The 27,433-nt window shown below is 35.4% G+C and overlaps 1 protein-coding gene across 1 annotated transcript in view; it reads right to left on the reverse strand.

Annotated features, from left to right (window-relative positions):
- Positions 1-27,433, reverse strand: part of FOXP2 (forkhead box P2) — a 338,892-nt gene that overhangs the window by 257,704 nt on the left and 53,755 nt on the right. Inside the window, exon 2 of the mRNA XM_010706777.3 lies at positions 26,398-26,480. The gene's annotated coding sequence lies outside the window, so the exon portion shown is untranslated. The remainder of the gene's footprint in view (positions 1-26,397; positions 26,481-27,433) is intronic.

Here is a 27,433-nt window from a genome sequence, read left to right on the forward strand (position 1 = left end):
CAAAAAAAAAAAAAAAAGGAAACCCACAAAGAGGAATCTCACTGTTCAAAACAGAAGTTTATACTGGCAAAGAACATTCCTGGAGTGCAAGCACCCAATCTGGCAGATTTCCAAGTCCCAGCTATTAGCTCTGTATCACCAGTGGGTATTTTTCTTAATTCCTCTTGCAGGGTTTTGGTTTTGCAATGATCTACCTAATAGCAAAATGTATAAAATAGTCCAATTTTCGTATGACAGAATGATGATGAATATTTACCTTACTCTAACATAAACCACAGCACAGCAGAATCACATCCATGATTTTTTTTTTTAAGCAGCAATGTCTTTTTCCTAAAAACGAAAATCTATGCTTCTATAAATAAAAACATTAATTATTATTAATTTTACTAAAAAGAATATGCACATTTACAGATATTCAGTCGGTATATCCGTATCTAGAAATGAAATAATACATCTAACATCTACCTACTATAAATCACTGGGTTTTTTTACATTCATATTTCCCCTCATATTCCTACTTGAATATAATTCATTTTATAAATATGCCTGATCCTGCCTCTGACCTTACTACACTTTAAGCTCTTTTCTGCTCATGGAAAGCTAATTTGCATTTTTTAAAAATGTGTCTGTATTAATGATCTAATTTACCACAAAAAGGCTTTATATTAAATACAAAAAGGACAGCCATTAGCTTTCTTTCCACAATAAAATCAAAACAAAAAATAAAACATCTAATTTACACAACAATTAACAGATTTTTTTTCCCCCGAATACAACATTAAACGAATCTGTACAGTTCAGCATTCATAAACATCACATATTGTGCTGAATTCTCGCTTTACAATCAAAATAAGGAATATTATAAATATGTAAAGTTTTACAAAACACTTTTCTGAGAAACCTATACATCCATTTTAATACCTATATTAATAACCACAGTGGTTAGATTTTTCTTTTACATAAATTATACAAAGTACATTGGCATTACATACCATTTTAATACCAGGTTATTATCGCTTTATTTCATAATATTGGAGGTGGAAATGGAAACAGTGCCATCATGTGATACTTTTCAGGCTACTTCACTTCTTTTATTTCCAAGGAGCGAGCCTCTTGCTACTATACAAAATAGGAGCATTCCTAGAAAAGCATGCAATGGCATTACAATTTCTCATATGCCATTTGGTAACTATATCATTTAGGTATAATTACGCATCGGGTGTCGAAAACACCTTCTAAATCTGCAAAGGTAAACAAGCGTGTGATAGCACAAACGTTACCCAGCACCTTGCAGTTGGAGTTCACAAATTATCCAAAACAATCTTGTAACATTCCTTTCAGTTTACAGGCAAGATATTAATCCGAACAGACTCATTTTCACAAAAGAGCAGAGAAGTTAAATTCCCTGCTTTTAATTAGTACCGGGCAAGCTACTTGGAAAAAAACCTCATACATGAAATTGTCACAGACGTACAATATCAAAGCCAAATCTAACTCATATTATATTTACTAGACAAGATATTTTTTAATGAAATCAGACACATGGTCAGTTTTTCTTTTGTATTCATTTCGTATTGAAATAAAGGCTTTTTTCTCCCCAGTGGTCACAATAAGCTGGAAAATGCAAACTCGATGCTAAAGACGCACGTATCTCCACTTATTTCTTGCCTCTTCCAGAGATCAAGGCAACCATTTGACAACTGCTTGGAATCTAGAAATGTAACTAATCTATTCAATCTGAAATCCAACTTTACTGCACAACTCACAGCTGCCAAATCTCAAACTACTTCATAGTCCTGTTTTGTTTTGTTTTTTTTAGAGAACCTTCTTTGCGCAAACTGAAACCCTCAGAGTGAATGTTGTTGAAGCAAATGCCTGAAATTTAACTTTTAAAAGTGAGCAGAGAAGCCAGATTTTCCCTATGACATTTCAGAGTTTCTATAGTATGAACACTGACTAAAATTTGGGATGATTAAAACCCCTCACATGGTTGAACAGAGTACTGCTCCTCAGGCAAACCATTTCTATTATATTTTTATTTGTAAGTATATGGGCACGTGCAGGCATTTCTGAAATATTTAGATTTCTTTACGTGGGACTCAAAAATTGCTGGTGTATCCATGTAATTCACATATTTGAGTTATGCTCAAGTGCATTTCGAGTTTGAAACAAACACAAAGGGATTTTATACAAGTCATATTCCATCTATCTGTAACTCCATGTACGAGCCAGCCCTACAGCTGGTGAGCATATCTGCTTTTGCTGAAAGATAACAAAACAAATCCCTTCAACAACAAGAACCTTCAGAGAACAGGATTCAAACCAGAAACATTAAATATAAGAAAAATGCAGCAGTAAAGAAAGGTGGGGGGGGAGGGGGGAAAAAAAAAACAACAGATTATATTCTTACTTAAATTTAATGTGTACTACTTAAGCAACACTATTTTCCAAATTGCTCAAAGCAATTTGCATTTACCAAGCTGCAAGGCAGGTCAGTTGTGCACTGCATCAATACTGATCTGTATAGCCAGTATAGGGAAGTTTAATTCTTTTGTTTGGAACCCAGAAAGCAGAAAACCTGTTTTCAGAGAACAAAGAAAAAGAGATATTGTTTTTTATTCTTAAAGGCTTGATGTTTTCATGACTGCCAGCAATAATTCCACCCTGGCTCCCTACCTTGCACTTCCACCTGCTGGTTAGAAAACTAGTTTGACCAGAATTTAATCGGAAAAAATGATACACAAATCTTTGCATGGTAAAATAACAAGTTACTTAATTCCTTATATGGGGATTTTTCAAGCTTTTTTATTACTGATGATAATTACCACTTTAGAGGTTGATAAATATTTCTTTTTTTATATGTCAGAGGTTTAGACTTGGTCCCTCTAAGCATGGAACAAATAATTAGTGAACGTTTTCTGTCATCATGAGATGTACAGAAACAAATCTGCTCTTACTGCATAGTTTTCTTTTTGATTATGCTTTATTGGTTACTAGTTCCATCATGTTGAACTAGATGATAAGCATTAACAACCTAACCTTACAAAATACTGTCGAGATACTCACAAAGTTACACAGAAGCAAGGCTGTAAATCAGATAAAATCCTAAACTTTTTCTAAGTGCATGAAGCTCTAAGCAAAGGGACTTATGATCTGGTGAGGCACTGCTGGTTGATCAACCAAAGCACTTGTGAAATGTGGACAAGGGAGTTGAGACTTGGTTCGCTTTCAGAGCTCAGCCACCCCATCAGCAGCTAGTAAAAAGGACTCTGGGCATTCCTTATGCCAAATCATTTCCCCTCATACCCAAAATAGTTGTTCAAGACTGAGACTATACTGCAGATTAATACATTCAACATAAGGAGGGGAGAGTGCTCCAAGAAACAATTTGCATCTATATTTTTGCAATTTTGAACCAAGGAACAGGTTGTGTACCTTCCCAGGAAAAAGACAAACACTATATTTATCTCTATTCTTATTTCTCAGTCTCGGAAACGCAGTGTTCTAGATAGAGGTCAAAACAGAAGAATGAATACCAAGTATTTCATGGGAAAGCTCTAAAAATCATACATTGTTAACTGAAAAGATACAAAATTAGAGTCAGCACTGCTAACGTAAATGAAGGACCACAAACATTTTTATGTATCAACCTACAAATGCACAGGAGACACCTCATCCCACATAATTTTTCTTCAGATTATTCCAGTTTGGAAGAAGCTTGAGAAATATTTCAACATACACTGTGCTTTTACTGTCCATATTACTTTCTGTTTTTCCCCACTTCCAAACTGCAATTTCAATACTATGTATTTTGACTTTGTAACAATATACTGAGATGAAGACAAAGGGCACTTCACAACAAAATTATAATTAATTTTTATTTTTTTATTCATTCATTTATTCTATTTAATTATTTTTGTAACTACTGAGACCTTTAAATAATGAATGCACTGCCTGGCAGTCAGATAGCTAACCCAGAGAGGTGCTGTTTATCTAACTATAGCACTCACCTGTTTGAATAAGCCACAAAATCTACAAGTAAATTCCCAAATTACTAATAATTACTCCAGCACTGCACTCACCTGGACTAAATTCATTAGGAAAATAAGGCAATCAATGTCATGTAGAATCTCATAAGAAAATTATTAGACATTCCTTATAGTCTTGAAAATTTTAGAAACAAAGAATAGTTTAGACCAGGTTCTAAGCATGGAGTTACATGGTGTCCTTCATTTGACAAGGGACTGAAAAGAAAATGAAGAGTTCACCATACTTCTCAAGGCATACCTGAACAACTACAGCAAGTGCGGAATGCTTTCTCGTATAGAAGTACAGTTACTCACCTTTACTTCCCAACCCAAACAAAATGTCACAGGAAATAAGATATACCATCAGAAAAAGAAAACAAGCCATAGGTGGTAGTTTAAAAACAGGCTTGCTGATAGCTGCAGCACCATATGCCATCATCTCTGAGCCACAGGTTGCATTAAGAAGAGAGATCTGCTGTGATAACAGCACTGATACAGCCAGGGAATGGGAGTTTACTCAGCCCTTGTCACTCACGTTAAGCAGAAGGAACAGCCAGATGATTTTGTAAGCAGACATGGCTGAAACTAGGCCTGAGCCAGAGCAGCGTGCACATGCCCATGCCTGTCTCTATAGATGGGGCTGAAAAGCAATGTACACATCTAAGCCTCCAAAAAATACTCTTTTACAAAGAACTGTATAGTTTGTTGGTTAAAAACAAGTGTTGGTTTAGCAAAGACTTAATTGACTTTAATGAATTCACAAATCAACCCTTATTAAGATGCCAATTTGCTAATCAGAAAACACCACGTGAGTGCCAGTCGCAGATTCAGTGCAACAAAGTATTTTTGTATTTGATAGGAATATTCACAATCAAAAGGCAGAGATGCTCTACATATGACAAAATATGACTGGACATGTTTTCCTATCTGTGGACTGACAGACAAAAGGAAAATCCCTAGAGGATGAGCTACTGCAAGCTTTAAGACAGCTTCAGAATAGAGTTTGATGTGTGCAAAAGACACAAGAGGTCAAGTAATCCCCTTATGGTTACAGAATATACAGTAAAAAATTCTATTTGCTTGCAAAGTCTCTTTATTTCACTCGTCTTTCAGATAAAGTATTATGATTAAGTAACACGTGGCCTTTAGTAGGACATAATGGTTTAAGGGACGGTACCTACTGGTGGAAACCTGACAGAAGAAAAATGGCTAAAATAAAGCAAAAGTTCCGTGGGGAACAAAAAAAAAAAAAAGCTTAATTTCAAAGTCACTCATCCTAAGGCGGAACATTCCTTCCATACTTTAAGACTTTTTTTTTCCATTGAATTTACTCATGTTTTGCAAAACCTATCAAAAACCTATAACTGTTGAACGGATACCTACTGCCAACCTTTCCATTTCCTGGACTCCTGTTTTACAGGAAAAAGGAAAAGCCTCTGCTTTTCAATTCTTTTATACTACCTGCAAGATTTCTGTAAGGCTTCAGACAGTAAATTATTGGAAAGAACACACAATAGTACTTTCTATCTCTAAACAAGCCTCCAATTCTGGTCCCTAAACATAGACACCTGCAAGATTAACACACCTCCCAGAAGCAACAAGAAACTCAAGATAAGCTTGAGTTGTCTTCTGTTATTGTTTCTTTAAAGCAGGAACACCCACAATGTGAGTAGTTTTTCTGAACAGAAACCAAATGGTTTCAACCACAACATAGGAACAACACAAACATCATGTCAAGCAGTTCCTTGAAGTTATTTTCAACAGTCTTTAACATAAATAATGTCATGCTGCCAAACACGTTATTTCTGAAAGATGAGACTACTAGGAATTGCAACTCTTCAGTCTATGAATATGTAAGTATAATTGTGTTGTAAGATGGAAAAGCCTGCACTGGATCAAGATTATACAGGTGACACTTTCCACTGTGAACCATCTAATACTAAATACCTTTCCATACTTGTCTAAGAGTTTTGGCTATTTGTGGTGTTGCAGATGAGCCATAAAACAGAATTCCTGAACACTTGTGCTTCAAGATCACATTGCACTTCACAGCTGTTGTGTTTTACCCCAGCAGAGGGTGCATTTAAGCAAGTGGAAAAAAGCAATTTTCTTTTATGCACAGCTTGAAGTGCTTAGGGGTCTTTTTGAATGAAATGTAACACATGCATATATTATATTTAAAATATATTAAATAATTCATAAGAAATAATTATTAAGTCTACCTGCACTGTTTGCCTCATTTTTTTGTAGTTCTTCAAGTGCCACATAGAAAACATCATATTGCTGCATCTACTTAGATGGAAGGATGAAGTCTAAGGCATGGAACTCAATTTCATAACACTGTGATGAATATGAAGTCTGTAAATCTGTGTAATGGAACTACTGTTATGATTATTTTTAAAAAAGGAAACTTTTGTTTAATCTTCTACATTAAAGAATGCTGAGATTGCAAAAGCAAGCAAAGCATTTAAAAAACAGAACATGCCTCAAGTTAAAGCAGTTCATATGGTATTATTTCAACCTCCACTGCATGACCTTTCCTGAATTCTTCATTATTATGTCCCACATTATTTGTTTCCCCAGGACTTACGTTTCATCACTGCATTGGATAGATTGAGTTCTGAACTGAAATTATTTAAATGTTATTTTGTGCTACTTTTGTGTAGAAGTTGTAGTCTGTCCCACGCCTTCTCTGCTGCTGAAACTGGAAGGTAAATAGCCAAAGTATGGATACTAGGAATAGAATGCAATGCCAAGGAAATGAATTTCTACCACAAGGAATTTTCTTACAAAGGTGGATAAAATAGAAAAAAAATAAATAATCTTCTATTAAAAACATGGTCTTAATTTCCGGATGTCAAAACCACCACCAATACGGAACCAAGATATAAATACATGCAAAACTTTCACAAAATTTCATATGTAGTCTCTTTCCTTGTATATGCTCTTCTACAAAGTCTGGGGAGAAAAAAAAAAAACTTGGGGAAAAAAAAAAAACACAATCTACTTTCACAGATTATATTATTCCCTTGGCCAATAGGGGCTGAAATTCAGAGAAGAAATAACCCATAATTATCTACCTAAAATTTATCTCTCTAAACTTGAATAAAAAATTAACTGCTCAATGCTGCAATGTCAGATTAAAAAGTGAAGAATTCATACTTTCTAAAACAACATCATTTTTTAAGGAACAGAGATTCCTTCCAGTTGAACAGAATTAATCCCATGATGAAATTTTCAAATAAAACTCTGAATAACATGTAACAATTAAATAGTTCTAGATTTATACTGCGGTTGGATAAGGAATTAATAAATAAACAGAACAAGTTAGTTCTCAGAACAGTTACTTCAGAGAGCAATAGAACTTATGAATAACAGTATGGACAGATGTAATACATTTTTTCCTCACCAGACACACTATTTTGGCTGTTTCTGTTATACAAGACAACTGTTTTCACGGATATTAGTATCTTCGAGGCCACTATTCCGCCAGCAATGTGTTTGAAGTTGACCATCAGATCCAAGAATTATTGTGGGGAGACAGACAGACAGAGAGCATGATTGTATCAACTCACAAAACTTCTGTTTTCTTACAAAGTATACTAAAAATAGCAAATCTAGGCTATGGTAGCCAAGGAGATAGACAATTCCTCAGCAGGGCACCTTCTGCAGGGACGGTCAAGCCAGAAGAACACAGGAATACAGTTCATGTCTGGTGGTAAGAATTCTCAATCGGATAAATTGTTGTAACAGGACAAAAGAAAGAAAGAGCAGGTGATGCTATTCCAGCATTATATTAACTACTTAAATAAGATTAATCAATTAGAACATTTTAAATTATATACTTCATGGAAAAGGAGACACTATATTTTAACATATCATAATCAACATATTTTGTTAGCAACTTTTGTTTAATTCTGTAAGAAAATCCCAGATTTGTATTTCTGGCAGTCAAGTAACAGGAATTTCACTTATTTTATTGATGAGAAGACTGCAGAGCAACTCATTCATTCACAGTGGACTAATGCCATATATTAGCTAGTTATGTTTCCTCATTTTCTCTTTTACTCCTATGAAATAGATACCACGTCCACCTGGTTTGTTTCACAAATGGGTTTCTCTGAACATAGAGATAGAGGAATGTTCACGATCATCTGCAGTACCACAAAGGAGATGTATGGTTTTGCCAATTTAACTTTGCAGCAACTGAATGCAAATTATGGTCTAAACATAACTATTAAGAATGATTTAATACCCAAAATATTATAGTACAATTACACTGCATAAAGAAGAAACACACTTGTACAAGTTGGAAAATACAGTAATATCACAAAAAAGATGAAACCATGAACTGAATTTCACAACCATTGTTCATGCGAGCCAACATTGCTTTCACAAACATTTTTTAATTGGAAACAAGGTTGGTTTTGTTGGTGTTTGTTTTCCTAAAGGAGGGAGATGGAAAAAAAAAACTAAGGACATTTTAATATTCAATTTAAACAGTTTAATATCCAAAGGCTGTTTTAGGGAGGTAAAGATATATCTTTCTATTTTAGTTAGACCTTTGTTGTGCTTTGTTCTATTCTGGTTTTTCTTTTTCTTTTTTTTTCTTTTCTTAATATATTTACTGACACAGCATTCAATCAAAAAAAAAATGAGTTTAAGAGAAGGAATCTTCAAGATCTGGCTATGTCCAATATCATCTCCATTTTGTGTTTCCTATTAAAAATTATTGACATTTTGGAGTAATAAAATAGAGAAAAAATACTTTTTTTTTAATCCCAAATGACTAGAAGAGGTTATCACATGCACTCTTACCTGATAAGCACACTGTACCTCATAAAAAGTATACTAACAAATCAAATTGTAAAACTCTGATTAATCACAACAACTCATTAAATACCACGTTTTTATGTTTTTACAAAAAATATTCTGCAAACATCCCCTTGCAATAATATCAAAAGTGAGGGGATGAGAGCTGAGAATTGGCATGTAGTCATAGCTTGGGAAGCTCAAAAAATTAGTGTATCAATTCAAAATAATTGGAAATTCCAAATGGAAATTCTTGTTTATGTAGATCAGAAAATCTGCAGTATTTCCTTATTTTCCTGATCATGTGCAATCTACTTTAATTGCCAGAATCTTTTTTCATTTTTATTTCTTTTATTTTTCGGGGGGAAAGTGGTTAATGACAAAAAAAAAAAAAGCAAACAATAAAATTATCGTCATGTAGATTTTTATGTACTTATTTTCAACGAGCCAGAAAATAAAATTCCACAAATTACATCAGGAATCTTGTTTCCCAAAGGGCAGGTTCCATATCCCATGGATCCCATGGATGAGAACCCAAATTGAGTGACTACAAGAAGGTTTCCAAATACAAACGTTTCTACTTTTTCCCACAGTTGGACAAGCAGTGTAAAAATAAAGTTTCTTGATCTTTAGGATGCTTCTGTACACAAAAATATAGATCAAAGCTGACAGTAACAGTGCAGTCCTCTTTAGCAGGTTAAGATACATAGTACATCAGTACTTGTAGAGACAGTCTGATAAAACAAAAAAATTAAGAAGTGCTTCCAGGCTATTTAGGATTTTCTTAATTTAATTACATTAGTTGGGAAAAGAAAAATGTTTAAAACTAAATCGTAAACACAAAAAGATATGAACTAGGTCGCCAATAATGTCTGGTATGAAATGAATGAAAGAAGCTCAATTTCAGAGATACTGCTTCAGGCTTTCTGCAAGTTCAGGATACATCAGATCTAGAGTTAATTCAGTTGTCTGAACATCCATAAAACACAGCAAGATGCAGGTGTGTAGGTAAGCACATGTACGCATGTGCATAGCCCTAAGATGATACTAGAGCTACTGCAAGTTACTGCTTCCCAAAACAGGAAAATTAAAGCTACTTCTAAGATCGCATACACACACTATGACAGTTCTCCAAAACAATTTAGGACAGAAAACATTGCACAGGCCATATGCAAATGCCATATTTTCAAAGAGTTTTTTCAACAATCATAAAATCCAGAGCAGGGGTCTTGTTTTGTTGTTGTTGTTCTGTTTTTGTTCTTTTTGTTTTAGAAGCAGAAATGTTCATTAGGATCCACACAAAATTTTGCTTAGAGTTTAGCCCCACGATTTTAGGAGATGCTATACTCTGCACTTCCAACTGATATATTTACACAGCTTTTTCAAAAAAACAAATGATCTTAAGTTTAAAAGCTTATTAAAAGTAACTGGATTAGTATGAACAAGCTATTCAGTTTGGACACAATTTAGAGAAGGTCAAGATTTCTGGAGCCTACTATCCTTTATCCCAAAACTAAGCATACGTAATTGCAATGTTTTCTAACTGTGCAAGCTTCATCTAGCTCACTTACTGTGGTGTCAATGAGCGTACATTAGAGATTTAAAGGAGAAATAATCAAAACTTCTTACTTCATGAGTTTTGAAAGCAAACAACAACCTTTCTGTATAATAGTGGCTCTATTAATTCCTTTTTTATGCATAGATTATTGCATAATGACTAAGAATACAGAAGACAGACATCTACAAGAAAGATATTGAGACCCTGGAGCATAAGTCTTATGAGGAGTGGCTGAGGGAACTGGGGTTGTTTAGTCTGGCAAAGAGGAAGCTCAGAGGAGACATTATCACTCTCTACAACTACCTGTAAGGAGGTTGTGGGTGAGGTGGGGTTGGCCTCTCCTCCCACATAACTAGCAATAAGACTAGAGGGAATGGCTTCAAGTTGCACCAGGGCAGGTCCAGGTTGGATATTAAGAAAAATTTCTTCTCTGAAAGAGAGTCCAGAAGCTGGAACAGGCTGCTCAGGAAGATGGTAGATGTTGTATTAAGGGACATGGTTCAGTGGCGAAAAATTGGAGGAAGATGGATGGTTGGACTGGATGATCATGGAGGTCATTTCAAACTTTTTTTCAATCTTTGGTGATTCTATGACTATATGATGACACTCATTTATATGCTTTTCATTCTTCATGTATGAAGTTACTTAAAATCCGTCTTGCCAGAGAACACCCAAGATACTGATCTTAACTATGTCTTTAGAATATCACAGTTAGCAATACTACCACTAAAGTATACAACACTTCTAGAAATATCTGTAGAGATACATAAACCAAAATTGTTTCAATGAAGCTCTGAATAAGAAGGGCTCCTAAGTTTACAAACGGCAATGGATTTTATTTTTTTTTTTAACTGCATAAAGCAGATGGAGATATTTTATGCAAATAAAACATCCAATGATTTTAATGTATCTGTCCTTTATCAAGGAACCTGTTCTAGAATTTTATGTGTCTCAAGATTCTCTTCTCTCTGAAATGTGAAGGAATCTGCTTCTGGATTCTTCATTCAGAGACCCTGATTGTCTTTGATTCCAATAATAAAAATCACTTACAGCCAAGTTCCATTATTCAGTGCTTCCAACAGCTATAAAAAATCGGTATTTGTGGATATCTGAAACTGCAGTCATAGTATAGGCTAATTAAGGCAATCAGGGAATCATGAGGTTGAGGTTGGAAGGGATCTCTGGAGGTACCCCCACGCTCAAGCAGGTCACCTAGAGCAGTTTGCTCAGGACCATGCCCAGTAATATCACAATACATGTAATTTTCTGAACTCTGCTTCTCAGCTCTGAACAGCATCACATACAATATGCAATTGCATTTGGCAGAGATTTCTGGATGTTTTCTTCTAGAAAGCTGACTTGTTTTTTTCCGTTTATCCTTTATTAAATCATTCAGTTTGTAACAGAACCAAAGAAGTCAAATTATTCCTGCTCCTTGCCCCTGGGAAAAAGCAAAGAGAACTTTTAAGTTCCATTGCCTAGAAGGGAACAGGACAGATCTCAAGCCTAAGAGCTTGTCTTTTACTTATGGTTTTGCTTTCCTGACACTACCACTGAAGGATGCCAGGACAAAGACAGTGGTACTGTAGGAACCCTGGAAGTGTCTTCATCTCACTCGGGAGCTCACCACAAAACTCTTTAGAAACAGTATCTAAAATAGAGATCTCTTAGAAAACCCAGCCTAACTCACACCACACCTAATAGCATTATGGCATACAGTCTACATATACAGGACCAATGACAACTGTCCACATCATCTTTGACAGCATGACAAATCCTCTTAGGAGCTGATCTGGCCTTCTTTCACACTGTATTATCATCACAATGAGGTTCACCATCAGTAATAAATATGGCATAGTCATAATCATGTACTTTCATTAAATAGTTCTGCTTGTAAGAGCTCAACAATAGTTAAATGTGAAGTTTGAAGAAAATGTCCTGTGTCTAAAAGGGAAGCAAATTACAGTGGCATGATGTCTTTTAAATGCAGAGATATTCCAAAGTTTTAACTGAAACTTATTCTCAACTGCCTTCCCTTCTGAGAATTTATTTGTATGAATTCTGTATTCAAACACTCCGAAAATGCTGTATGTTTTACTTAAGCAAAAAGGCTTGCCTGAAATACAATTGGTCATCGTGGTTTCAGTACCTCTGCTCATACCCATTCACTCTTTGCATCAGTACCATGAAAAAGTGTTATCAGTGATGGCTGCCATCTTTCTCTTGAAGGTTTACTGTACTTTTCCACTCACCAACCCCTTATCCTAACATCCACAGCACCTACAGACGATGTTATCAAGATCACACTGCAGTTAAATATTATTTTTCATTCAAAATTGACTTCACACTTCAAAAACATATTATGTTGCGCTATTTACTGTTAAGCAATAATTGTAAAGGCAAATAAACACAAATGCCAACGGATGAATAGAACAGGGCTCTTTAAGAACATCTTCAAATAGATGACTGTTGATATACAAAGTCCAAAGAGATGTTAAATGCATACATTTGGTTATTCAGCCAAAGCTCTATTCACAGTCTCAAAATTAAATGTACACATTTCGAAATCAAATCCTAATGGTTCAAACTTTGTCAAGTCAAACCACGGATTGATGCATCATCAAAACTATTGATGATCATGCAGAACATAAACGTTAATTATTCTAATCTTATTTAAGTAATACCACTGACAAAAATGTCACGGATGGTCAACTTCAGCAAGAAAGACTGCAGGTTTCCTGCACTTCTTTTAAAATTCTGGATTATTAATAAGCATAGGAGCCTCTCACTGAGAACAACCAGTATTTACATCATTTAAAAGAGAGAAATCTACTAAATTAGTATTTTTCCTGAAAAAAACTTGAGGAATTGGTAAACAGTGAGTGAAAGCAGGAGACATTTGCAAAATAGGTAAAAAGAACAACACTGTATATGCCAGCTATCTTTACTATTATAGAAGTTGGTATTATTTTCTTTGCTAATTTGCTTAAAAATGCTGTGAGTACAAATACAGGAATGAAACCTCAGAAACGCTGCCTGTATCTGATACAACTCCACCTGATCTCGTGCGAAAGGAGTCCAGACAAATCAGGTTTTACATTTACAAGAATTACAGAAAGGAAATAACTCAGAATGTGAAAGCCTCCTGACAATTCTTCCAAGTTGTTCTCAAAAACAGGTAAGAATTTCCTTGCTAAAACATCAAACAGCTCCCAGCAGGAGTTACTTTAGGCAGGCCCAAGGAACAAGACACTGCAGAATTATGGCCTCTCCATCACAGAACAGCAGCTCAAGAAAGAGGACAAGAGCAAGGGATTATGGAAGCTTAGATATTGTTCAGAATTCAAATTAATCTTTGAGTAGATGATGGGTTGTAAGTGACATGAATAAGGAAGGAGAATTTTCAAGGAAATGCTGCTGGTGTCCCACAGGCAGGAGGATTTGCGTGGCTGAACTGAAGCTTCCTCAGCGCCTGACTGACACAGGCACCAACAAGAAGGCAGAAATTTAGGATAAAAAGCTTATCCTCATTAATATAAGAGTTATCGGAGAAACATGTTTTTATTTTCTTACTTTTTAAGCAGAAAGCTGGTGAGTTGAGATAGCAAATGGAGGAGCTGAAACTTCAGAAGAAAAAAGAGCAACAAACACAATGCCTGACCCTCCACAGGAGTCTCATTCTGCCCCTTGGAAATCCCTTCAATTAGAAGTAGGGGATCAGACCAGTCGGCCAAATCCTGGTGTCAGGTGAAAAGCCAAAGTAAACCTGAAGTATCCTATATGTAATTATCCATTCTGAAACTAACTAACTAAAACAATTCATAAGAAAATTATTCAATATCTATAGGTAGTAAGCCAGTTAGTGATAAGGGTAAGGGTTTTTTCCTTCCATATGAGCATATGTATCCTTGAATATCACAATAAATGGGAAAAAAGAGGGGAAAAAACAACAGAAATAACCAGACCTGCTTAAAACTGCAGAAAAATGTGAATAATTTAAGCAATCATATGTAGTGTATTTAGACAACCTTTTGTCATACCATGTTTGTTGTGCGATGTCAAAGCAAAAAATCAGTTATATAAGCATAATTATTTCAACAGATTTGAATGAAGCTATATCTAAAATGCAGTTGCAGATGCAGAAGATATTCAAGACAGACTTTTAAAGCTACTGTATTATATAAAGTAGTAGAGAAACAGTATTTTTAATTTTCAGTAAAGCGTTTTACAGTATTTTAATAAACGCCTTTGTGATACAGGATTCTGTGTTCCTCAGAAGTAAATAAAATAGTAACTCCGTCAAGCTCACAGAATATCTACATAAGCCATTTTACAAGGCAGATATACTTTTCCTTCTTTTCTACGAATGCATAAAGCTCTCCTTCAAGCTCTTACTAAATCTATTGATCTGTGAAACACAGTGCACTCCAGGGAAGCAATTCACTTGACGTTATATATCAAATGATGAGATGAATAATGATCGTACCATTTGGTAATTAAACGTCTTACAAACCTTTTAACTCACTGAACGTCAGAAAGGTCAAATGAGGTTAAACCTATTTTTCTGTTGTTTTTAATTATTTTCGTATATTTAGAAATACAAAAGCCATATTTAACAGTAACTATAATACTACATAGCAAAGTCAAATAATTCAATAATACACTTTTCATTCCTGTATTCTTATATGGTTTGAATACATAGAAAAAGTGTTTTTATCTTTCAGTCCTACTAAAATTGTTATGCTTTCAGGGAAGCAGCCATGCATCAGCATAGTGCAAACAACTAACAGTATTGCTGGGTTAAGGGAAATGAACAGCACATAAATCAAATCTAGAATATATCGAAGCATCTAGCAATTAAATTAGAGCTCCCTGATAACTTCCTATGTAGCTGCAGGAGTCTGAATTTTTGCTAAAGGATGAGTATATCCTATTTTGGTTGTTTGAAGTAACTCGGTGTTTGTTAGCTTACACTTCAATTTCAACTTTCTGTCTACTAACATATAACACGTTTGATACTAGAAACAAATCCAAAATAGTTATCAAAGTAGTCCTCTACAACTGTAATTTCATGAAAAGCTTTGCATTTTGCCTCTAAAATTGACAGGTGAAAGAACTGCAGAGAAAGTCAAGAGATGCCACAAATACGTTTCTTACTACAAACTGCCAATACTTTACAAGTCACCAGCCCAGAGAGCTGAGGATTTCTCTCCAACACCTCTCTCAAACATGGGCTTCCTTATAAAAGACATATTTACTGCTATGTGGTCAGCCTAACTTTACGTGCTGTCATGATCCAGGATCTTGACTGTTCTTGAAAGAATACAGTCCTCGCACTGTCATTCAAATTATCATCAGACTTTGCTACCATTAATTGACTCAGATTCCAAATATTAGAACATAGGGTTTTGATCTAGTGGCTTTCCTTAGAAAATGGAAACATCTTCATTAGGTTGTAAAAAAAGTATCCAGCATCTTTCTCAAAAACAAACCGGGTCAGATACAGTAAACTGCCACAAATGTACAATCATACCACAATTTTTGAAAGGACAAAACACAACCCTAACAACCTATATACTACAGTTATCTCTTGGGGCAGAGGAAATTGGCCACTCTCAAAAACCTACTGAGGCTGGTGGGCTATATTGCCCTAGATCCCTCTTCACAGCCAGACCTAACACAGAAAAGTGACTTCTGGGGTAGAAGCTGAAAGACAAAGAGAGGATTTTTCAGAGCATCTCAGGAAGTGAAGCAGCAGATGAATTTGCCAGCTGGGGGGCAGAATTTTTCTGGGGAAATCTCGCATCCGTGCTAAGGACTGACTGTTACTATGGGATGTGACAGAGATGTAGGAGATACCTTCTTGATATCAACTGCCAGTTGCTCAAAGTACTTTGTCTTTCTTTGTCTCGAGGCTGGAAACAGAGGTCAAGTTCATAAAATGAAAAAGAGGTAATTAAATCACATGCTCTATCTTCCATAGATAGACATGGAAAGGGTATTCAAATTCATAATGTAATAATTTCAAAATACTTTCCTATCAAATACATTTGATCAATCCAATATACATTTTTTTCAAGCCTAATAAATCAAATAAATTTAAAATACCTTGAACTAAAAATATTTCTGAATTGCAAAATTAAAAGAATGTAAATGATAAGACTGCAGTAATATTAGTACTTTGTCAGACCTCTCACTCTCCAAAAGGAGAGTACTTGGCAAATCTTCTATTTTTACTGTAGAAAATGAGAGACAAAGAACAAATATTCATTCTTCTAAAAGTCCAACGTGAAAACTTTTAGATAAAAAACTTTTTTCTTTTCATATAAGTAAGGGCATTACTTCATTCTCTTTTATAATGCAACGTAAAGAACTGCTGGACTCCACAAGGTTGGAAGCCCAACCTTCAATAAGCAAATTAACAGCTGCTCAGATCAAACTTATTTCAGGACAACCTTTAGACAGAAAACACCTGAAGCCTGTATTTCTTCAATATAGGCATGCGATTTAACCACTGACCTGTACAAAGATATTCTGTGGAGGCTCAAGGGTGTTTGCATACCTACACTTGGCAAACAGCTGCAGCAGCTAAGGGTGCTCCCATCCTCCCTCTCCTTACCTGCTGTCTGTTTCCTTCCCAGTGCTGGGGCTGCCTGCTGCCACTCAGAGCCTCAGGGCAAAACTGACCACGTCAGCACTCCAAAGCAACTTCTCTGCAAAGCCAAGCAGCACAGTACAGACTGCTAAGATAAGTGCCTTGGTCTAAGATGATGGATTTCCCACTGCACCTGGGAAGCCTTTCCACACTCATTCCCATTTTTCTTTTTGCAGGTATTATGTTGAAGGAGTTAAAAGAAGAGACTAAAAGTTCTGATGTAGTGCTAACAATGAATTATTGGAAGAGGGCAGAGATATCTAGAATTCCAGCACCTTTTAATTAAATAATTACATTCTTTAGCTATTAAAAGGATTATTGACAAAGAGAAGTCTAATACTTCTGTAGTAAAGAAAGATTTTACAAATGGGTGTGTTTACCTTCCTCATTTCTTACAATATGGGCTCAAAAAAGCCATCACAGAATAATATAGTCAGAGAAAACTCAAAATATTTTCCCATTCATTTTGTTAATTCAGCTCAGCCTATTATTGTAGCAAATATTCACCAACCTTAATGTAGTACATTGTGCTTAGATAATAAACAGTAGTTTCAAAGTTAGTTGCAAAACATTAACGACGTGTCTTCGTCACACCACGCTATATCCATCTGCTCTAATTTCAAATGTATAGATAACTTGACCAGAATAATACAAAATCTTATTAGGCTGGAAATTCAATTACAGAAGTATGGGAGCACCTATGTATATTTCAACAGACATAAAACAAAATTTAACTGAGTTTCTCCTTCAAGTATACAACAGTGAACTGAATTTTTTGTCTGTTTCCCATTAGTGTAAGTACTTCCAAAAATATGTATAACAGAAGTATATAGATTCTGCAACTAAATTTCTGCTTTGTACATGCCAATGCAGCAAGCCTTGTATCTTACTCTTAAGATGTCAGTATATATTGTTTAAAATTATAAACAAGCAGCTATAAATTTGCAGTCTATGAATATATACCTGGTATTTTCTTCTACAGAACCATCACTAATTCCAAATAACACACTGAATTTTCACGTAGGTACTGAAATCTATACATGCATGCTTGGTGGGACTAGAGTCATCACATGAACCCAAATACCAGCTATTTTGTTTCTACAGATGACTCATGCTCAGAAAAATAAAGTAAAAGTTCCTCCAAAAACTAAACTGAACATTTGGGTTGTGTAAAAAATCTAATGCAGTTAGGCATGGGTATCCTCTTCAAATCACCACTAAAAATGTATCTCCGGTAAACCATGACTGACAGCTATTACCACTAAATAGCTGTTTTACAGACTGCATTAAAATGTCGAGGGCTGGTTCCTGAGGGACGGAGATCTTTGTCCAGTTCCTAGATGACATTGCCCACATCAAAAAATCATTACCTCTTCCTTTGCCAGATCCTATAATGCATTTTCCAGAGAACATGAGAAATCACTCTCCAAGACAGTTAACAAGCATCACTTATAAATACAAAGCAAATATAAAATCAGTTTTTTAGGGAGGTTAACTCTCAAAGCAATCACATAAACATCTATTCCATTTCCAAGATCCCATTTATTTGCAGGAATTAGATCTGCTGCTATTTCTTCCATATGTGGTCAGATGTATGGAATGGCTTTCTATATTACTTGCAATTTTTTTTTCTATTTAAAATAAAGATTTTAAATAGCTGATTTATCACATGTGTCGCAAGCATGTTTCTGGATTTGGTAACTTCAAGAGCATCCTGAAAATATAAATAGTTTACTGTGTTTCTGGAAAATGGGGGCTACCATAACGCAAAAATCATCCTTTCACAATCAATTCATACATGTTTTCAAATAAGAAACCATGCTGAAAAGCAGCACAAATAAGTTGTTCTGAGAAATAATAGAAACCACATTTGGTTTCCTTAAGTTTTACAGAAATCCAATGTAAACTACTGTTGAGGTTTCTATTTCTCTTGATATAATTTGCTTTTTTTTTTTTTCCTCTCTGAATCAATGTGTTGGAGAGCATACAGGCCTATGCATTTGCTTCCCAATGGTAATGTCCAATGGTTTTCCAATTTAACTAGAAAAACCTGTGATAGATAGGAAATACATCCCAACACAGAAATGAGCAGTGAATCTTTATCTTGGATCACTTAGAACGGAAGAGGAGAAAAAAGAAGGAAGAAAAAAGGAAACTCTACATATGTAATTAAAACCTAATTATACTACTTATGCCCTCTGTTGCCTCCTCAAAAATACAACACCTCCTGAAAACTTTAATTCATAGAATGTAAAAGAGGAAAACAAAAGAACTAACATGGAGATCTGAAGCAGAACTGTTGATTCCTTGTCTTGTCCCTCCCACGGAAAAACAAAGCTAGAACTCTTTTATCCTGCTTCACGAATAGAAAGTGTGCGATAGGATGAACAAGAAGAGACTTCCTCCAGGAGGATGGGAAGCCCTATCTTGCTGGTGATCCAGACATTAAATTTTATTTTTTAAGCGCTGAAATTTAAAGTCTGGGATGTTGCGAGAGCATGAAGAGTTTGGCCAGACACACACAATCATCAGCATGGCAACAACAACAAAGAGAAAAGATCTCTCCAGAGCTCAGTTGGTGCCAGTGCTCTGGATTATAAACACAGCAGACTATTTTTTCCTTTTAAAAATATGACCAATATGGGAAAAAATGAGAATATCATTCACATTTTCTTAGATTTATTCACAATCACATTTGCAGTACGATTCTGACTAGCACCATCCCTTCCACTGACCACATCAACACAAGTAACTATTCTAGCCAGTTAATGTGGAGATCCATCCTTACTATGTTTTTTCAGTCTTTCAATTCACTCCTGCAAGTCATTTTCAAATAGCTCATTCATAATTTATTTCAAAACCAATATTCATGGAACCTTAGAAGCTTCCCATCCTTAAGTATCAACAGTCTTTTTATAATCTTATCAATGCTTATAAATATCTAAAAGGCAGTATGAAGAGGATGGGGCTTGGCTCTTTTCAGTGGTGCCCAATGACAGGACAAGGGGCAATGGGCACAAACTGGAACACAGAAGTTCCATCTGAACATGAGAAAGAACTTCACTGTGATGGGGACACAGCACTGGAACAGGCTGCCCAGAGAGTTTTTGGAGTCTCCTCTGGAGATATTCAAAACCCTCCTGGACACTGTCTTGTGCAACGTAATGTAGGTAACGTGCTATAGCAAGGGGTTGGATTGGATGATTTCCTTCCAACCTCTATGATTCTGTGAGATTCTGTAAAGCTGCAGTAAGGAATATATATGTATCATTTTACGATATCATTTTATTCTTGTTCACTTTATATTCTATACACTTAAGAAACTCACTCTTTATCAGTTTCTCAGTATGTAACTGATGCAAGCATTCAAGTACTTCATAGATAATCTACTTTATAGTAGAGTTGCAAGTGACTACTGCCCTGCACAGAATAGTACAAAACAGTACAAAAAGATCCCACTGAAAGCATTTTCCTTCATTTTCTCTAGGGAAATAATTTAGTATCCCAATATAGCTTACCAACTTATGAACAGAAGTTTTCTCATGACAATCTACCTACATTTCACCTTTTTTCTTAATTTCATTCTGTTAACTCCAGCTGCACTACTATGTTTATTCTAAGAGATCCTTCTTCCTTGTTGTCCCTACCTTTCAAATACTTACTGGTTACTCTCTTTCTTCCTAGAACTACTGCATGAAATCCATACAGGCTGTCTTCAAAGTATGTGAGGTCAGGAAAAGACACAACATCAAGGACGTGGCTTAGTGGACAATATTGGTGGTAGGAGGATGGTTGGCCTAGATAATTCTAGATGTCTTTTCCAACTTTAATGATTCTATGATAACAAATGGTTGAACTTCAAAAAAATAAAATATACTTAATTATTTTATTGTATTAAACTGAAGTTCAAGTGCCTTGTTTTCTTGAACCACTGGCTCAAGTAACAACTTCTATGGTACTACTTCTAGTCACACACCTGTTGGTACAACTGAAAAAAACCAATACCTATTGTCAACCAGATATAGGAGTAAGAGGTAAATATTACATTTTTCAGCTTACCTTGTTTATTATGTATCATCTTTTTTCTAAAAATAACATGGACACACTACGCTACTCATCTACAGCAACTCTTTATAAAATTAAAAATCGAATATTTGGGTTTTGTTGAACATTATTCTAAATAGTTAGGCAGAACAGCTGTAGCAGTTCTTATCTTTAATGTACTGTTCTATTTCATACATATTTTTAGGATTGTCAGAGTCTATTTCAGCAGCTTTAAATGTAATATTCTGAATTAGTTATTTAATTATTAAAACCCATAAAATTAATAATGTACTTTGCATTATTTCACAAAATCATTTTTATCAACTAATAAACTCAACCTTAGTTAATCTTGAGGATCTTGCAATGCACTCTAGAAGTAGTACCACACCATACAGCTTTAAAATTAAATTCTAAGAGACTGGTGATCCATCTCTGGTTTGCTTTCTGACCAAACGTGCACAAGGCTTATCCTTCTTCGTGGGCAGTTAATGCCAAGCCATTATCTAGCTGATGACTTGGATGATTCACTGGCATCAAATGTTTCACACCTCAGTCATCAACATGATCATCACCAGTCTCTTAAAGAAGCAATAAGAAAATCTGTATAGCCATTACTCTAGATTTTTTTTTTTTTTTAAGTCAAAATCTGTCTATTTCAGAGAAGTAACAATTTAAAGAAGAATGGAAATTTCACTGGAAATGATTATACTATTTCCAGCAATTAGACTTTTGGTAAAAGAAAAAAAACATTAACAGTTTAACATCAAGCCAGCAGGCACCTTATCCTGGTATATTGTGCATAAAAAAGCATTCCCATCTGCTTCAATGCTTAGGCTTTTTCATGGGTTTAAACCTGTCAAATTATTCCATTTGATTTCAAGAGAATTCTCATATGGCAATCTATTTTATTTACTTTATCTTCAATAAAATGGTTGAGTGAGCATTAGCAACTATGAGACACAAGTTTCAATCAGTCCTCTAGCAAAGGCGTCAATCTACATTAGACCTACTGTGCTGTGAGTTGCAGCCAGAAAGCTGGAGAAAGACAGGGCAACAGCGAATGAGTGAGAGAGACCTAATAAAGCAGCAGAGAAGAGAGAGAAAATTCTCCCTAGACACTACCACACACTGCTTATATAATGTGTGCGCCTAGCTCAACACACCAGTAGCTCCTTAATAAAGCTGACAGCTAAAAAGGAGATTCAGACTCCAACTTTATTTTACATGACAACTACAGTAATGGTCCTCTGTTCTCAAGCAGGCCTCATTTAGAAACCTGCATTCAGTTCACTTAGAAATTAAGAGTTCTCACCTCTCTTATTCATACCACAGAAAAAAAGAAGCATAGAATTAGTAAGATGCACTCCATCTCTCTCTATGTCATAAAATTACTAGAAAAAAAAATGTCAGATTTCAGCTAGCTTTTCCCTAAAATTTTCTATGATAGAAACCACAAAATAATCAGTGTATTTGAGCAACAGCTCATTTTCTAAAGATGGAATCATTAAGGACTAATTCCAAGAAATGTGGGGTATCACTCCAAGATGCTGTGAAAACATCTCCCAAAGCACAAACTTTGTAATAAGTGATGCAAGTTCATATTTGATATGGGCTGTAAAAAGCAGATTATTATAATAGTGCTCTTCCCAGCAAACCAGACCATTTAGACTGTACTTAATGTTCAGCTGAACTGAAAAGCCGGCCAGCTTAAATCCATGGTTTGATACTTCGTATAATTATAGCAAAAATCTAACACCTCCTAGTCTGAGACCATGAATTGAATTCTATCAACTACATTTTGGCAGAAGTTGACTTCATTTACATTGCATTCAGGCTCTCCCAAATCAGTAATTTACAGCTATTAATAATAATTCTGGTCAGGTCATTCAAAATTCCCCAATAATCAGTACCTACCTCTTTAAAAAGTAAAGTACTGACTGTTTCAGACTTCCTGGTGAAAACTAGACTGAAGATAAAACCCACCAGCCCACATCCAGTTACTTTTTGGAAAGCAGATACTATATTTTCCTTTCATCATTATGCTGTATTTCTTTCTCTCCTTCACTTCTGCCTTCTGACCGGACACGTGGAAGGCTTTTTAGCCTTTGTCATGGACATAGGCAATGCCAACTTCCCACCAAGCTGATGGAATGACTTGGATGACTCACTGGCATTAAATGTTTCACACCTCAGGCACTGTGACATGATCACCAGAAGTATGTCCTCCCATACCTCTTAAGAGAATTCAAGTTCGGCCGCAAGACAACTGTCTGTGAGATGTGTCTTCATACTAATCTGACAATACTGTAACACAAAATTGTATTTTTGTCCTACGCAAAATAAATATCTAGAGAAAGACTGAATATTTAGTAAGTAAACAAAATGATGCATACATATACAATAAGCATCCACAAGTCACAAGTGTAATGTCCTACAGCATGAGAAAAAGTCAAGAATCAGCACCGTGTCTCTTTCTACAAATTGCCAATACAGCACAGAGATTAGATCAATTCAATAATAATTAATTCTATACCGACAATTCAGTTCGCTAACACAAAAAAATACAGAAAATATTTAGAAAATTACCCCAGCTTCTTCATCAAAGCCTAATTAACTCCGAAAGTCCAGAAGTAACTGGTTAGCTAATACTCTCTAACAGTGTCAATTTAAGTCATCACTTCAAAATCAGAACATTTTTTCCCAGTATGGACTTCTGTCTTTGTTTCAGCTTCTCCTACTCTAATTCAGTCTTCTAGATGTTCCTCCTGAAGTCTCAAGTGGTTTAAAGACACAGTAGAAAAAACACAGATGTCTCTATGCTAATAAAAATTTACTCGTGAACTCAATTTTCTTTTTTTGTAGTAGTGTTTGTATCACTACTCTCATGACTGAATCGTAGCTTTCAGTCAGTGCAGAGACACCATATCCTGCCATAAAAATGCATCAACTCTATATGACATACTGAAGAATCAGTAGTCAGAATTTACTACTATTTCCTCACGGACTACAAAAACATTCCCTTCCCGCTTTCACGTACTGCAAAAAATAGAGACCATTGCTGAAGAAGCCAAAAAAGACTTTGGCTTTCTTTATAGAAAGCACTTTTATAGATTGGACTTAACTTCAAGTTATGGAAGAAAATAATGGAGGAAACAGAGTAACAGTTATTTTCCTCCATATGCCTTAAGTTCCAGACATATTGGAATTCAATAAAATGATACTGCCAAGCTATTATAGATGCACAAGTCAGTACTACTGCATTTCTGACATTATTTGGTACCAAAAACAGTCAATTTCCAGAAAAACATTCTCAAAAAAAATCTGTTTGACTCATCAGGTTTCAGATACAACACACTTTATTAAAATAAGTACGTTTCTATCAAAACAAACAGTTCTCCAAAATACTACTTCTTCATAGACACTGTCTGTGTTACACCTTTCAGACATACGTAATAGGAATACAGTCGTGCTCGCTCCGCTAGTTAGAAAGCAAAGAATCTGAACATTTTTCACTGGTTTCTCCTCTGGGTAATATAAGAAAAAAACACTCTTTTGTAAATACACTGCTACATGTTAACATATAACCATACACAAATTTCTACACGATCAAAGTCTACAGTTTTCAGTGCTCTATAACCTCTGATTTACAATACACTAAGCTCAAACTGTATCTTTCCCTTTTTTTCTTGGTTCCACCATAGTCATGCTGTACCCTTCAGGCCTGTACCTAAGCTCATTGAAAAAAGGTGAAATTAATTCAGAAGAAAGGAATTTTCTCTCTTATTAGCCAGTGGGTAAAGACAACCACAGAGGACCACATACCAGAATTGTCTTGTTTGGTGGTGCTTCAAATGAGGTTAAAAAGGCCCATGCTTCTTCCCAGAGGGTGGAACTTCAGAAAACTCGTTATAAGAAGTTTCAACGCTAATTATTCTCACCATCAACTTCTATTGGAACTATTTCTTTTCTTCCAAGCCATCAGTCCATGGAGATGGACTGAAGGACTATTAAGGAGAATATAGTTGTATTTAAATAGTTTGTAATACCTTAGAAATTGCTGCACATGCAGAGAAATAATATGTCTTTACTCTGGAAATAGCAGTGTATAGGTAAGCAGTTGGGCTTGTGTGCTGTTGTTGCAAATGTTGAACACATTTTGAAACTTGTATGTGACAATATTGCCTAAACAAGTACAAAAAATCTGAAATTGATGCTAGAGGCTTCCTAAGCTCTTATCTTACACAAATACTTTCAGAATAGGTAAAAGAACTCGTATCTTATCTGATTCACTCAATATATATGTGAAGGTCTGGAGCAAAGCAAGTTATTAAGTGCAGGCATGTCAATCCCAGAGTGGTACTATGTACACCAATTCTGAACAGGCAAGTTCAGACTGTTAACACACATTGCAGTTCAAACAAGATTTGAACTCATGGTCTTTGACATGACAGAATATTCCTAGTTCCCAATAGAACAGAGGTCATTCCTATTTTAACAGACTACGAATATACAAACATAGGAATTCATTACTGGTTTTATCTTTTCTTTTGCTGAAAAATGCTCAATTATTGCAGAAAATTACATAAATATAATCCGAAAGAATTTTCTAAACAAATATGACATAGTGAAACTATTCAGTGAATCTTCATTCTAGCCACTCATCAATAAACAAAATTAGGGAACAAAAATTTACCTTCACTGTGATCACTGTATTAATTTCTTTCTACCAACTGTACTACAATCCCTTTATAGCAAAAACCAACCATGACATTCCAACAGCATTACCACAGTAAGACTGAGAGCAAATGCAAAAGACACTATACCAAATAAAAAGATCTTCTACACTGTATCTTTGTTCACGATTCTTAAGGAATAATCTTGTTATTTTCTGCTTCTTCTACATAAAACATCAGGTATGATTTTTTTAGCTCACAGGCAGGACATGACAATATCCCTACAGGGTGAAGCTAAAATCTGACCTGTTGCAGTGGAGTTTTCTTCACTGCACCCTATCTCCTCCTCCAATGCTCCAGAGACCTTGCAGAGACAACCACGTTCTCTTTTTTTTTGTTAGGTTTTGTGCTGTTGGTTTTTTTGTTGTTGTTTTGTTTTTTGTTTTTCTCTCTGGTTGGCACTTAAAAGCCAGGGGAAGCCTAAAAGATGTCATCAGAGTAGAAGTAGTCATACATCTCAATAAATGAGAGGAAGGAGAGAGCAACTATTTGAATATGGACTGGTAAGCAAAAACAGCAATTCCACAAAAGCTGCAGAATATAATTCTCAAAAGATTAGTAACTCACCTGCTTCTTCTGAGCCTCAAAAAGATCTTTAAATTCAACCTTGAACTGGAGCGATGTCCAAAATCAATTCCAGTATCACCATCCTGATAAAACAGAGAGAAATATTTACAGCTATGTAGACATCACTTAATCAAAGCAAAATAGAAAAGGCTTTATCACATCCTCTAATCACTTTCACCGTGCATAAGCTGGTTCATAAGTAATCTGAAAGAAAAAAGGAGTTATAATTTTCAATTTTGACTGAAATGTTTTGGGTAAAATCTTGAGCAAGTTTAAAGAGAAAGATTCCCTTAGCAAACAGTCAGCTTAAAGAACAAATTTACTGTAGTTCATGGGAAATATAATCATTCATCAAGTCTCTGACATGTAGTAGAGGGGAGATGAGGCATCACTCAAAGTCTAGTCTTATTCTTTTTATTTCTGTTTTTTATTATTTATGTACCTGAAGAAAAACAAGAGAGAGCCACCCCCCCCAGAGTAGTTTGTTACAGACAAAAAATTGCATTCAGTATCACAGTAAGTTCAGTCCACTCTGAAGGAAGGTAAAGAAGTGGGGGAGACAGCACAGTAATAAATTTAGACCTATATGTATTTTAGATAGGATGGAAGGACAGGAACAGGTTGGACGCTTGAGATTACAAAACTGCACTGAAGGGAGAGAGATGGGCAAGGCAGAAGAAATAAAGACCTTACAGGTCTGTAGAAACTTTCCTGACATTGCATCTATGCTACCCCAATTAAGCAATGCTTGAGCACATTTCTATTTGCTGAAATCAGCTGGCACAGATCAGCCTCGATCTATGCTATTATACTACATACTGTTCGAAATACAGGGCTAGCATGCAAACTGTCTAACGGAAACAGTCGAATGTCTGGAAAATTTCTGGAATAAAGTCAGTTTGCAAAGACCAAAAATGTGGCAGGGGCCTGGAAATATTTCCAATCACTGCTTAATTTACTAATATGGATGTAGCCTTAATGCCTGAAACTCTGCTACTTCTGAAGTAGCCTCTCATTGGTGCCTCTTGGCAATTTT

This window comes from Meleagris gallopavo, chromosome 1 (genome assembly GCF_000146605.3).
Source record: "Meleagris gallopavo isolate NT-WF06-2002-E0010 breed Aviagen turkey brand Nicholas breeding stock chromosome 1, Turkey_5.1, whole genome shotgun sequence".
In the NCBI taxonomy this organism is placed as follows: domain Eukaryota; kingdom Metazoa; phylum Chordata; class Aves; order Galliformes; family Phasianidae; genus Meleagris; species Meleagris gallopavo.